The 12519-nt window shown below is 55.3% G+C and overlaps 3 protein-coding genes and 1 pseudogene across 13 annotated transcripts in view; 2 read left to right on the top strand and 2 right to left on the bottom strand.

Annotated features, from left to right (window-relative positions):
• Positions 1-12519, bottom strand: part of MXRA7 (matrix remodeling associated 7) — a 1130960-nt gene that overhangs the window by 745406 nt on the left and 373035 nt on the right. The gene's annotated exons all lie outside the window — the stretch shown is intronic.
• Positions 1-12519, bottom strand: part of JMJD6 (jumonji domain containing 6, arginine demethylase and lysine hydroxylase) — a 1042475-nt gene that overhangs the window by 706646 nt on the left and 323310 nt on the right. The window lies entirely within an intron of this gene.
• SEPTIN9 (septin 9) overlaps positions 1-12519 on the top strand; it is a 214791-nt gene that overhangs the window by 157293 nt on the left and 44979 nt on the right. Inside the window, exon 1 of one of the 9 annotated variants that reach the window (XM_050764275.1) lies at positions 8752-8979. The exons of 7 other annotated variants lie outside the window; for them this stretch is intronic. The gene's annotated coding sequence lies outside the window, so the exon portion shown is untranslated. Of the gene's footprint in view, positions 1-8751; positions 8980-9240; positions 9719-12519 lie in introns of those variants that run through there. One more of the 9 variants, XM_050764273.1, reaches the window with a different exon arrangement.
• Positions 2695-7842, top strand: LOC126939241 (uncharacterized; annotated as a pseudogene). Its single transcript, XR_007720312.1, has one exon. The product of XR_007720312.1 is annotated as an uncharacterized LOC126939241 (transcript).

Genomic DNA, 12519 nt, shown 5'->3' with positions numbered 1-12519 from the left:
GTCCAAATTGCTGGCTGTGGGTGGGAAAGGCGACACTGCGGTGAAGAGGGGGAGTATTTTTGTAGGTGGGAAGAAATGCATTTCCTCTGCCCTCTTAGGTTCAGTGTTTGGGGGCCTGCGAATTAAACTCACTGAAGATAAATTAATGATAGAAAAGACAGATTTAATCACCTAGGTATGGGAGTTCACTGAAAAATGTGACTCAAAAGAGCACGTAGAAGGTGGGGCCGTGGCTGGTCCGAAGGTGGTGAGTTATCTCTGCTGATTGTTCAGTTACAGATTAGATTCTTTGTTCCACTCTTTCCCCTCTTCCCACTAGTGCACTTGACTAGTGTTTTTTTTGAGCCGGAGTCTCACGCTGTTGCCTGGGCTGGAGTGCAGTGGCGTGGTCTTGGCTCACTGCAACCTCCGCCTCCCGGGTTCAAGCGATTCCCCTGCCTCAGCCTCCCGAGTAGCTGGGACTACAGGTGCCTGCCACCACGCCTGGCTAATTTTTTGTATTTTTAGTAGAGACGGGTTTCACTATGTTGGCCAGGTTGGTCTCGAACTCCTGACCTCGTGATCTGCCCACCTCGGCCTCCCAAAGTGCTGGGATTACAGGCGTAAGCCACTGTGCCCAGCCAACTAGTTTTTTTTTTTTTTTTTTTTTTTTGAGACGGAGTCTCGCTCTGTCGCCCAGGCTGGAGTGCAGTGGCCCGATTTTTTTTTTTTTTTTTTTTAACTTTGGGCATGTATACCATCTTAATAGGGGAAAAGGAAGGGGCAAAAGCACGTATTATGGGCCAGGCGTGATGGCTCACACCTGTAATCCCAGCACTTTGGGAGGCTGAGGTGGTCGGATCACCTGAGGTCAGGAGTTCCAGACCAGCCTGGCCAACATGGTGAAACCCTGTCTCTACTAAAAATACAAAAATTACCCAGGCGTGGTGGCGCACACCTGTAATCCCAGCTACTTGGGAGGCTGAGGCAGGAGAATCGCTTGAACCTGTGAGGCAGAGGTTGCAGTGAGCCAAGATCGCACCACTGCACTCCAGCCTGGGCAACAGAGTGAGACTCTGTCTCAAAAAAAAAAAAGCACATATTATGGCAAAACAAATGAGTTTTTGGAAAGATAAATAGGCCCTTAGGAGCTGAGATGCGAGATGTGAAGTCTTGTGACAATGTCTGCTTAGGTGTGGTGTGGAAACTACTCACATCTCCCAGGGAAGGGTCCGTTGCTCCCAGGGAGCAGATTTGGGCCCGTATACCATCTTAATAGGGGAAAAGGCACATATTATGGGCCAGGCACAATGTGCCCGGTGCAGGAGGCAGACGTGGTTTATGGTTGCTGTTGGAACCAGTGCAGGGCCCGATTGCTTTGTATTGGGTGTTGAGGATCCTGGTTTTGTATCAGCCATGAGTTTGCAGCTCTAGGACACACCTGATGTGAGCTCAAGGGGAAAGGAGGTTGGAGGGGCAGAGTGGTTGGATTGGATGTGTGCCTGGGGCCATATCTAATCTACAAAGTGGTCATCAACGGGACCAGCTGGCTGCAGACCACAGTCAACGCTATTATTTAAAAGTAAGGTCACACTTTTAATAATAAGTCACATTTTAAGTTATGATCAATTATAAGACACACTGTTGGTATAATGATAGCTTTTCAAGAAGGATACAAAAAGGCACATTGGGCTGGGTGTGGTGACTCACGCCTGTAATCCCAGCACTTTGAGAGGCCGAGGTCAGCGGATCGCTTCAAGCCAGGAGTTTGAGACCAGCCTGGCCAACATGGTGAAACCCTGTCTCTGCTAAAAATACAAAAAAAAAATTAACTGGGCATGATGGCGCATGCTTGTAATCTCAGCTACGGGGGAGGCTGAGGCAGGAGAATCACTTAAAACCTGGGAGGTGGAGGTTGCAGTGAGCCTAGATTGCGCCACTTCACTCCAGCCTGGGCAACAGAGCCAGATTCCATCTCAAAAAGAAAAGAAAAAAAGTAAAAAGGCATGTTGTAGGTACCTGCTAGTGGAAGTTGCAGCTTGACAGGAGGTAGGGCGAGCACTTCTTAGAAAGGAGGAAATGGGCCCTCCTGCTACAGAGACCCACAAACATAGACTGAGGCCTGCCGCACAGGAGACTCAAAAGAGGCAAAGGTGAATTAGAGTCAGGGTCTCCAAGTCAGGAGACTCTGGGGGTGGAGGATGTCAGGAGGGCTTCCTGGAGGTGGTGACGTTTACCGGGCGGGTTTTAGGTGGGTTTTGCGAGACAGTACGGCCTGGCTGAAGAGTGTAGGCTCCTTAGACAGGAGGGGGAATTCAGGCTTGAAAGTGAGTTGGTCAGATTGCCGGGGTCCTCGAATGCAAGGGAAGAATTTCGACTAACAGAGGAACCTGGGAAGCTGTTTGGGAAAAGGAGTGATGAAGTGGGAGGGGTCATCCAGCAGAGCCCTGCCTTGGTGGGAGGTAGCGAGATGGGAGGTGGGCATTGGTGAGGGACGATCCCAGTGGTCCAGGGGAGCAGTCATAGGGTGGAAACTAACCTTGTGGGTCTGGGCAGGAAGGGACTGATTTGAGACCCCGGGAAGAAACAGCCAGTAGGACTTTGGTGAGAGGGCCGGGGGTCGGGGAGGGGGGAGCCGGGGGTCGGGGAGAGGGGGGCCGGGGGTCGGGGATGGGGGGGCCGGGGGTCGGGGAGGGGGGTGCGGGGAGTGGGAGCTTGAGTCTTCGGAAACGGGCAGTGTTCCAAGGGGTAGACATGAGGCAAGATGTGGAGAGGCAGCTGAGCTGGGAAGCTGGAACGGAGGTGTGGTCACCCCAGGAGACTAAGTCGGGGGGCGGGGGGACCCCTGGGAGCCATCCAGCCCCCAGGACTAGGGAATACGGAGGGGAGAAGGAGGGGACAAGAACCGGCTCCTGCGTGTCAGGCACTGCCCTGGAGGTCAGATGGGGCGGGGCTGGATACTGGCCATGAGGATTTTTTCAAGAACTCCGTTAATAGTGAGATGGGCGGACACCAGATGGTGCGGGTTAAGAAGTGAGTGGGCAGTAGGAAGCTAGAAGCTGCAGTGTAGACCCACTTTGAGAGGTTGGGCTCTTTAGACCGGGAGAAAGTTCACAGTTTTGAGGAGTTAGGTAGGTCAAAGGAAGAGGGTTTGCTTGTTTTTGAGATTGGAACATCCTGAACGTTCTCCCAGGCCAAGTGAGGAGAAACCAGAAGAAGGAACATGGCCCCCGAATGTGCCAAAACAGCCCAGCAGCTGCGCTGCCTCACAGAGAAACTGTGCAGAGGCCCCTCTGTCCCACCATGCCTGCCTGGGGACGGCCTTCACTCGGGCTACTCAGGGTTCCCCCAGTCTGTCCACCCAAGGGCGGCAGGGGCTGTGGGTGCTCCCAGCCCCTTTTGGATGTCGGTCTGTGGGTAGGAATGTGGGCTGCCTTGGGGCGTCACGGCTGCAGGTGCATACCAGCCATCAGAACAACCCTCCTGCTCCCCAGCCCGCCCCCCTGCACCCCCATGAAGAAACGCGGCCACCGGCCCACAGAGAGGGAGGGATATTGTTCTTGGCATTTGATGGGAAGCATCTGCTGCATCCCACTGGGGTGTTGCCCAGGATGGATTGGAAAAGAGTTGGCAGGAAGGCTGAGCTCTGTGCTCACAACCTGGCTTGGCGGTAGCCGAGGAGCTTGGCAGGGGCAGAGTACAGGACCTGGGAACTGGGGGCTGGTGCATGTGTGCATGCACGTGTGTGTGTGTATCTGTATGCACATGTGTGTGCTGGGGAGTGGGGAGGAAGCTGAGAAACCACATCCCCTCCTCGTTGCTGCTGTGTTGCTGCGTGCTTCAGCAGCACGTGGGTGTCACTACACTTCCTGGCAGGTGTCAGCCTCCAAGACTGTGCTGGGCTCTTCTCCCAGTTGGCTCAGTTGGAGGTGGGAGTCCCAACTGTCCCCTGTGGCTTCCAGAGTGGGACCTTGCTGCGGGATAGGCTGGCCAGTGCTGCTCCCTCCCCCGTGACCCTTCTGTTGGGTGGGTCACCAGGAAGGACTGTGGGCATTGCCCACAGACAGGTGGACATGTGGCAAGGACACCTTGGGGCCTTCTTTCTGATGCCCCTCGAAGGGGGCACTTTGTCAGCTTTGAGATGAGTCTCTGTGGATGTGGGAAGCTCACTATCTGAAGAGCAGCAGCCTTTGAAAATTCAACACAGACCCCCGAGTGGGGGCGGGAAGGGGTCCTGTCCCACTCACTGGCTGCCTGGCAGAGTTCAGCTCAGCTCTCAGTGTGTGTTTCTTCATCTGCACGAGGAAACGCCTGTGTTGCTGTGGGCGGAGGAATGGACTGAGGGCTACATTCGCTTCCTGTTGCCACTGTAACTGCTTCGCACAAACTCAGTGGCTTAAAGCAACAGAGACTTCTTCCTTTACAGTGTTAAGGGTCAGAAGCCGGAGATCAGTCTCACCAGACTAAAGTCAAGGTGCTGGCAGAATTCATTCCTGCCTCTTCCAGCTTTGGGCGGGAGGCGCTGCTGGAGTTCCTTGGCTTGCGGCTGCATCCCTCCAGCCTCTGCCTCCATCCTCATACAGCCTCCTCCTTCTCTGCAGTGAGATCTCCCTCTGCCTCCCTCTTTTTTTTTTTTTTTCAGATGGAGTCTCACTCTGTCACCCAGGCTGGAGTGCGGTGGCACGATCTTGGCTCACTGCAGCCTCCACATCCCGGGTTCAAGCGATTCTCCTGCCTCAGCTTCCCAAGTAGCTGGGATTACAGGCGTGCGCCACTACACCTGGCTAATTTTTGTATTTTTAGTAGAGACAGGGTTTTGCCATGTTGGCCAGGCTGGTCTCGAACTCCTGACCTCAGGTGATCTGCCTGTCTCAGCCTCCCAAAGTGCTGGGATTGCAGCCATGAGCCATTGCACCTGGCCTGCCTCCCTCTTAAAGGACGCTTGTGATTTGGGGTCCGCCTGGGTAATCTTTTCATCTCAACATCTTCAGTTACATCTACAGAGTCCCTGTTGCCACATAAGGTAACACAGTTTGGGGAGGGAGAGTTATTCAGCCTACCCTGGGGGCTTGTGGTGTATCTCAGGGCCCTTTTGATTTTAAGATATAAAGCAAGAAAACAAATTTGTTCAAGGGGAAAAAAAGGACATGTTGAATTCTGTTGGTTTAAATGTATATTTTTTTATTGTGCTAAAATACACAGAACATAAAATGTGCCATTAGTAACACCAAGTACATACACAGTGTTGTGCAACCATCACCACTATCTAGTGCCAGAACTTTTTCATCACTCCAAAAGAAAACCGCGTATCTATGAAGGACTCACTCCCCATCTGCCCTCTCCAGCCCTTGGCAGCCACCAGAATGCTTTATGTCTCTATACATTCATTTTTAATAAGTGCAATTCTGTGTGACTTTAAAATAAATAAACATGAGCACGATGAGTTGCTTATTGGAAGGATGTCCATGCGGGCAGGCCGGCGTGTGGAATGCCTAGGCCTCCGGAAGGGCAGGAGTTGAAGGGGTGTGGATGTGCTGCCCTCTCCTCCCCTTGCTCCTTCCTTGGGGTCACTGCCTCTTATGCCTCTTTGCAAATGGCTCCAAATAGTGTCTCAGCCCCCATGTCTGCATTGCCTTCTAGCTTCAGAACCCTCCACCAAAAAACACTCCAAGCTTCAGACTCACTCCTGGGAAAATTCCAATGGCCTCACTCTCCCTTTTGAGCCAGCCAGGCCCCACGGCCTGTGGCGGGCTGTCTTTGAGTCGGGTATGTCCCGGCCTGAGCACCTATGAGCTAGGGAAGCAGGACAGGCACACCCAGGGAAGGGGAAGAGTCGGCAGTCACAGTAATTTATATCTTTGGAATCGTCTAAGAGATACTTAGCGTGTGCCTAGAACTTTCATTTCTTTTTTGTTTGTTTGTTTTTTGAGACGAAGTCTCGCTCTTTTGCCCAGACTGGAGTGCAGTGGCGCAATCTCATCTCACCGCAACCTCCTCCTCCCGGGTTCAAGCGATTCTCCTGCCTCAACCTCCTGAGTGGCTGGGACTACAGGCGCGCACCACCACGCCTGGCTAATTTTTGTATTTTTAGTAGAGATGGGGTTTCACCATTTTGGTCAGGCTGGTCTTGAACTCCTGGCCTCCGGCGATCCACCTGCCTCGGCCTCCCAAAGTGCTGGGATTACAGGTGTGAGCCAACACACCCAACCACATTCATTTCTTAGGAGAAGCTCTGCATTTTCTGACAGCGAAATGTTCCCAGGCGGGTGACACTGATGGCGGGATCTATGGCCTCACCAGTGTCTTACGGAGGATGCTGCTGTGTGTTTCACCAAGCTGTGTCCTATCGTCCTCTAAACGTGGCTTGTAGACATGGTGCTGAGAATGATCTGGGAGGCTCAAATCATAATATGGTCCAAATCAACAGCTCTCTGATGACCTGGTATTATCCTAGGATCAAATTGAGACTATCTGAGGATGGGTGTGGTGACTCACGCCTGTAATCCCAGCACTTCAGGAGGCCAAGGCAGGCAGATCAGTTGAAGTCAGCAGTTTGAGACCAGCCTGGCCAACATGGTGAAATCCCATTTCTACTAAAAATACAAAAAGCAGCCGGACATGGTGGTGTGCGCCTGTTGTCCCAGCTACTTAGGCTGAGGCCGGAGAATTGCTTGAACTCAGGAGACGGAGGTTGCAGTGAGCCCAGAACGCACCATTGCTTTCCAGCCTGGGCAACAGAGCAAGACTCTGTACCCGCCCCACCACCAAAAAAAAAAAAAAAAAAAGAGATGATCCGAGCTGCACTGTCCAACATGATAGCCGCTGGCTGCACGGGGCCATTGAACACCTGAAATGTGGCAACTCCAAATGGAGAGGTGCCGTGTCCTAGCAAGGGGGATAGAAAAGAATGTCAAATATCTGTCATTTTTACATTGATTACATGTTGAATTGATAATATTTTGGGCTCTGTTAAGTGAATGATAAAATTAATATCACCTGCTGTTACATTTTTTTAATGATTTTTTTTTTTTAAAATACGGGGTCTCACACTGTTGCCCAGGCTGGAGTGCAGTGGCACAATCTCGGCTCACTGAAACCTTTGCCTCCCGGGTTCGAGCGATTCTCCTGCGTCAGCCTCCCGAGTAGCTGGGATTACAGGTGGCCGCCACCACGCCTGGCTAACTTTTCTATTTTCGGTAGAGACAGGGTTTTGCCATGTTGGCCAGGCTGCTTTCAAATTCCTGACCTCAGGTGATCCGCCCGCCTCAGCTTCCCAAAGTGCTGGCATTTACAGGCGTGAGCCACTGTGCCTGGCTTGTTCTTACATTTGTTATTGTGGCTGCTGGAAAACGTAAGGTTGCGTCTGTGGCCCGTGTGCCGTTTCTGCTGGAGGGTTGGACCGAGGGGCAGCCGGGAAGGCTTTGGGGCTACTCTACCTGAGTGCCGAGTGTGTGCTGAGTGGTGGAGAACTTTGAGAGATCCTGAAGGACAGAGGCTCTGTGTGGGGGATGCAGCCCCGGGCCGGAGATGCCCTCTCTGTGCTCTGGAGACCCTCATTTGGTGACAGCAAGAGGAACCACTGCCAGAGGGGCGGCCACCTCAGCAACGCACCGCGGCTGCTGGCCGCCCAGGTCAGGAATCCAGAGGCAGAGGAGGGGAGAAGGCTGGGCTTGGAGGAGAGCAGGGTCGTGGGCCCTGGGAAAAGCCTGGAGGGGCCAGAAAGCTGGGGGATAGATTGAGGCCAGAGGCAAAGAGAAGGAGGTTCGGAGAGGAAGGCCAAGGAAGAAAGGTTCTGCCCACGGGGAGGGAGGAGGCTGACGGGGTAGGGGCATGGTGGAAGCTGAATCCTCGAGGCTTGCTGTTGACCCTGACACCTGGCCAGAAAGGAGTTCCTTCCAGCATCCTTTGTCAATGGTTTCTGGAGCTGCCCTTAAGGGGCCAGTGACGAGGGTGCCGTGGGATGGGCTGCGGGCAGTGGAAAAGACAGGCTCTTCTCACTCCCACTGCTGGGGAAATCAGCTTCTTGGAGGAAGGGGGAGCCGTATTTTCTGAGTGGCCGCACTTCCTGGCCTGGACACGTGTGTCTTGCTGTAATTTTGGCGACTGGTGTTGGTGGTACCCATTTTATGGATGGGGAAGGTCAGATTCCACAGATGTTGAGTGACGAGCCCAGGGCCTTGGATTTCAGTGTTTGACTCAGAACCCACGTCTCTGATCTGCCACCAGCCTCCCTCCCATTCAGATGGGAACAGGGACTCCGGGCATGCAGTCCCCTCCCAGACACTCCCCCGGCTCTGGCCTGGCGCCCAGAGACCAGTGGTAGCAGCTCCCATTCACTGTGAGGTGGGGAGGTCCGTGGGACCAGGAGGCCTTAGGGGGAAAGTTGGCCATGAGGAGTGGGAAGTGATGGGTTAGATGCCAGTGACTGCTGGCTGGGGAGCCGCTGGACGTGGCTGGCCTGTGTGGCCAGTGTGGCGGGTGCCCCGGGGCTTCAGTCACCCCCAGCCACAGGTGGGGGTGTGGGAAGGTGAAAGTGTGTGGAACCCAGTGACCATGAGGTCCTGTAGGGGCTGCCTGAGAGAGCGTAGCCTCCAGAATTCAGACCCTGGCCCTCAGAAGGTGTCACCAAAGGCTTCTTTCCACTTAAGCGAATCCCTCCCAGCCCCCAGCAAGCCCTCGGAACCAGCCCACTCCCAGGCGCTCTCTCCTAGTGTGGGAGTGGCCACGCCCCTGCTGGGAGTGACTCACTTGGGTTCAGAGGTCGTGGCACTGAGATGGGTCTGGCAGATCCCAGCGTCCAGGCCCAGCCCCTATAGTGTCAGCTCCCTCCTCTGGGGACCCCCTTGCTTGTGCCCCTCTGGGTCCCAGCACATCCCAGGCCTGCAGGGAGGGGGAGAGGAAGAGTGACGCACTGGCCAGGTCCCCCAGGGGCTGGAGAGGCTGGAGAGGCAGGAGCTGGATCGGATCTGAATCCAGAGGCTCTCGGAAGAAGAGCTCAGGGTGAGCTGCGCCCCCATCCCCTGCCCCTCCTCTCCTGCTCCTTCTCCCTTCCGTGGTCCCAGCCAGCAAGCACCTGGGGTAGAGGGGACAAACCCAGGTGGCTGTGTTCCAACCCTGCCTGCAGGTCTGAATGGCTTTCTGGAGTGGCTGGCCATGCCCCCTGAGAGCCCAGCTGTGGGGATGTCTGAGCAGGTTGGTGGGGGAGCACCTGGGAAGCAGGGGCATTGGGCAGAGCACAGGGTGAGAGGGCGTCCAGGTCAGGTTCAGGACCTGGTTGGGAGGAGGGGGCTCCTCATGGGCACTGCCTCTGGCAAGCTCAGGGACAAGGGCAGGGACAGTATGGCTGGAGGTCCCTAGGAGCCTCTTCCCCTCTCTTCCTAGCAGCTCCCCCTCGCTCTTCCCAGGGACCCTGTCACTTTCCTTTAGCGAGTGGCAGCTCCTTGGCGTCCCTCCCATGCCTCCAAGTTGCTGCTGCACCGGGCCTGCCGCTGGGCTCCCCTATCTCTGCCTGCCCCCTCCTCCTGCTCCCCTCGCCCTGCCCCCTTGGAGCAATTCCCCACCGAGCCTCCCTTCCCAGGCAGTCGAGGTCCCTCCCTACCTCTGCCCCACGCTCTGGGAGGCTCCTTGTTCCGCGGCCACAAAGCCCCTTTGATCCTCTGCTCGGCTCCGAGCCATGTGACCCGGTGGGCGGGCCGCGGCTCTCGGCGCGTCCAGCGCAGCCCGACGTTCCGCTGCTGGGGTGAGTCCTGCTCCTTTGTTCTTCCCAGCCTTGCACCACTGGCTCGGGGGCTCTCAGGTGGCGCGGCCGTGAGGCGGGCCCCGATGGCCCTGGTGGCGGGGCCGGGAGCCACGCTGTCCCTGGGCCCCAACCCGAGGCCGGCAGGACCGAGCGGGGTCCCCAGGAGAGGGGTGGCGGGGAGCTCGGTCTCCACGCGGGGACCAGATTTTCAGCCTCAAAATAGAAGAATAGGGCTTTGTGTGGTCACAGCTATCTCTTTGTAAATATTTGGCCAACTAAGCTGAGTGGCTGAGTCTCCTCCTGCCGGGAGCTTCTTGGAACATGTTTCCTTTTCGCAAGGGGTTTCCCTGGCTTCCAGGAGGGCCAGGAAGAAATTCGAATTGGCCACCACTTTCTCTAAAATCACTCCGCTCAAGTTATCACCCCTTTGGGCTCCTGAAGACCGGCTGGCTGGAGGCTGGAGATAGTCTCAACCCTCGAAATGCAGTAACCCAAGCTCCCCGCAGCGCCGGCACTGGGATCCAGGGAACTGCTGCTACAGCCCAGCTCTGGATTCCTGGATGTGTTGGAGATGTGCAGGGTGTTCCTGGGAGGAGCGGGGAGGGAGGCTGCTGCTGGCGGGGCTGGTCTGCGTGTGCTTTGCTTCTCTACAATGGCATGTGGGGTGTCGCCATGCAGAGTCATGTCAGTGAGCAGGGGCTGAGGGAACTCCCTAACGGACCTGCTTTCAGAGGGGTTTTTCATGCTGTGAGAACCCCAGAGACTAAAGTCATGCAGCCAACAGAGGGTGGTCCCTGGCATCAAAGCAGGGAGGGGGCCAGGAGCTTTGCAGGCAATGCCATCTGCTCCTGAAACGCCTTCCCAGTGACTCTGGGGACTGACTCAGCCTCCAGCCTGCTGCACTTCATCCCTGGCCCCTCTCTCTTTGCTTTTTGACATGAAATCTGCTGTGTTTTGGTCAGAGGTTTGGGGAACAGCTCTCTGCTCATCTGAGATAAGTTTGTAATTCCCGGAGAAAAATGTGCCACCCGGAAGGAGGCTGAGCAGTAGTTTTCTGACAGGTCTGTTCTGGGCTTTGGGGACAGCACCTGCTGGATCAGGACCGAGTTGGAATTTGGTTTGGATCCCATATGAGAAAACCTGTTAGAAGAGGAGGAAGCAGAAAAAGGCCCCATTCCCTAATAATGGTGTGGGTTTTCCTCCTCCATTCATTGCCACCTTGCCTTGAAACTAACGGGGCCTCGTGTGTTTCTGTGAATGTCATTCTCTTTGGCCAACTCCCCTGGCAGCCCCAGGAGCTCCTTTGCAGGAAAAGTAAGAAGGTGTTTGCTGAGCATCTAGCATACGAGTCCTCGTTGGAAAGGTGGGATTCTTGCTTTTCCTTCTTGGGTCTCTTTTAGGCTGAGATGTGGCCAAGGAAGGCCTGTGGTATGGCTCGCCTTTTTTTTTTTTTTTTTTGAGACGGAGTCTCGCTCTGTCGCCCAGGCTGGAGTGCAGTGGCGCGATCTCGGCTCACTGCAAGCTCCGCCTCCCGGGTTCACGCCATTCTCCTGCCTCAGCCTCCCGAGTAGCTGGGACTACAGGCGCCCACAACCGCGCCTGGCTAATTTTTTGTATTTTTAGTAGAGATGGGGTTTCACTGTGGTCTCGATCTCCTGACCTTGTGATCCGCCCGCCTCGGCCTCCCAAAGTGCTGGGATTACAGGCGTGAGCCACCGCGCCCGGCCGGCTCGCCTTTTTTAACACCTGTCTCTGGAGACCTGAGTTGCCGTGGACCCCCGGCTTGCTCCTCCTGTCCTCTGGTCATTTCTGTGTCGGGGTGTCTGAGAAACTATTGCATTGGCCGCTTTGTGTATGTTCCCACCAGCCCCCGCCCCTGTAGGCTGTCATTGTGATGGGGCCGATTCAGCTGCGGTGGGGAGGACCCACTGTGAGCACATGGGGGGTGGCGTGGGGCATTCTGGGATGAGAAGATGCAACTTCTGCCCTGAGAGCCCTGTTTTAATGGAAGGCGGGGGCATAGTTGCAGGTGGAAGCCATGGAACGCTGGTCAGACCAGCATTCCATGTCAAAAATGGCCTTGTCAGCCAGGCGCAGTGGCTCATGCCTGTAATCCCAACACTTCAGGAGGCCAAGGCAGGCAGATCACCTGAGGTCAAGAGTTTGAGACCAGCCTGTACAACATAGTGAAACCGTGTGTCTTCTGAAAATACTGGCTAATCTGGGCATGGTGGCACGTGCCTGTAATCACAGCTACTCAGGAGGCTGAGGCAGGAGAATCACTTGAACCTGGGAGGTGGAGATTGCAGTGAGCTGAGATTGTGCTACTGCACTCCAGCCTGGGCAACAAGAGTGAAACTCTATCTCAAAAAAAAAAAAAAAAGGCCTTATCTGGGCCTGGGATCTGTCCTCCGAACACTGGGTCCACTGTGCTCCACAAGGTTCTGGGCTTTCACCCCGGAAGCCCTAGACCCACTTGGCTAACCAGAGTCTCTGGGTTGACCACTCCCCAGCCCTGGCCAGCCTCCTGGGCCACCATATTCTCACAACTTCCTGTTGTGCCACAGCTGGTCCGAGCTGCTGTTATCAGACAATGCGAGGCACTTCCACAGGAGGGGACCACCCTGTCCTTAGGAGCCCCTTCTCCCTGTCCCCAGGCCTGGTGCGGTGTGCGGCTTCCCTTCTGGTGTCAAAGGTCTCAAGGTCCCTTTAAGAAGCCTGTCACCACCGCCAGCAGCTTCCGTTATCTGGTTCCTCTGTACATGTAAGCCTTTCCCATACACCCCGGATGTTTAGGGCTT

Source organism: Macaca thibetana, chromosome 16 (genome assembly GCF_024542745.1).
Source record: "Macaca thibetana thibetana isolate TM-01 chromosome 16, ASM2454274v1, whole genome shotgun sequence".
Lineage (NCBI taxonomy): Eukaryota > Metazoa > Chordata > Mammalia > Primates > Cercopithecidae > Macaca > Macaca thibetana.
This window is presented reverse-complemented; position numbering and strand designations above follow the sequence as displayed.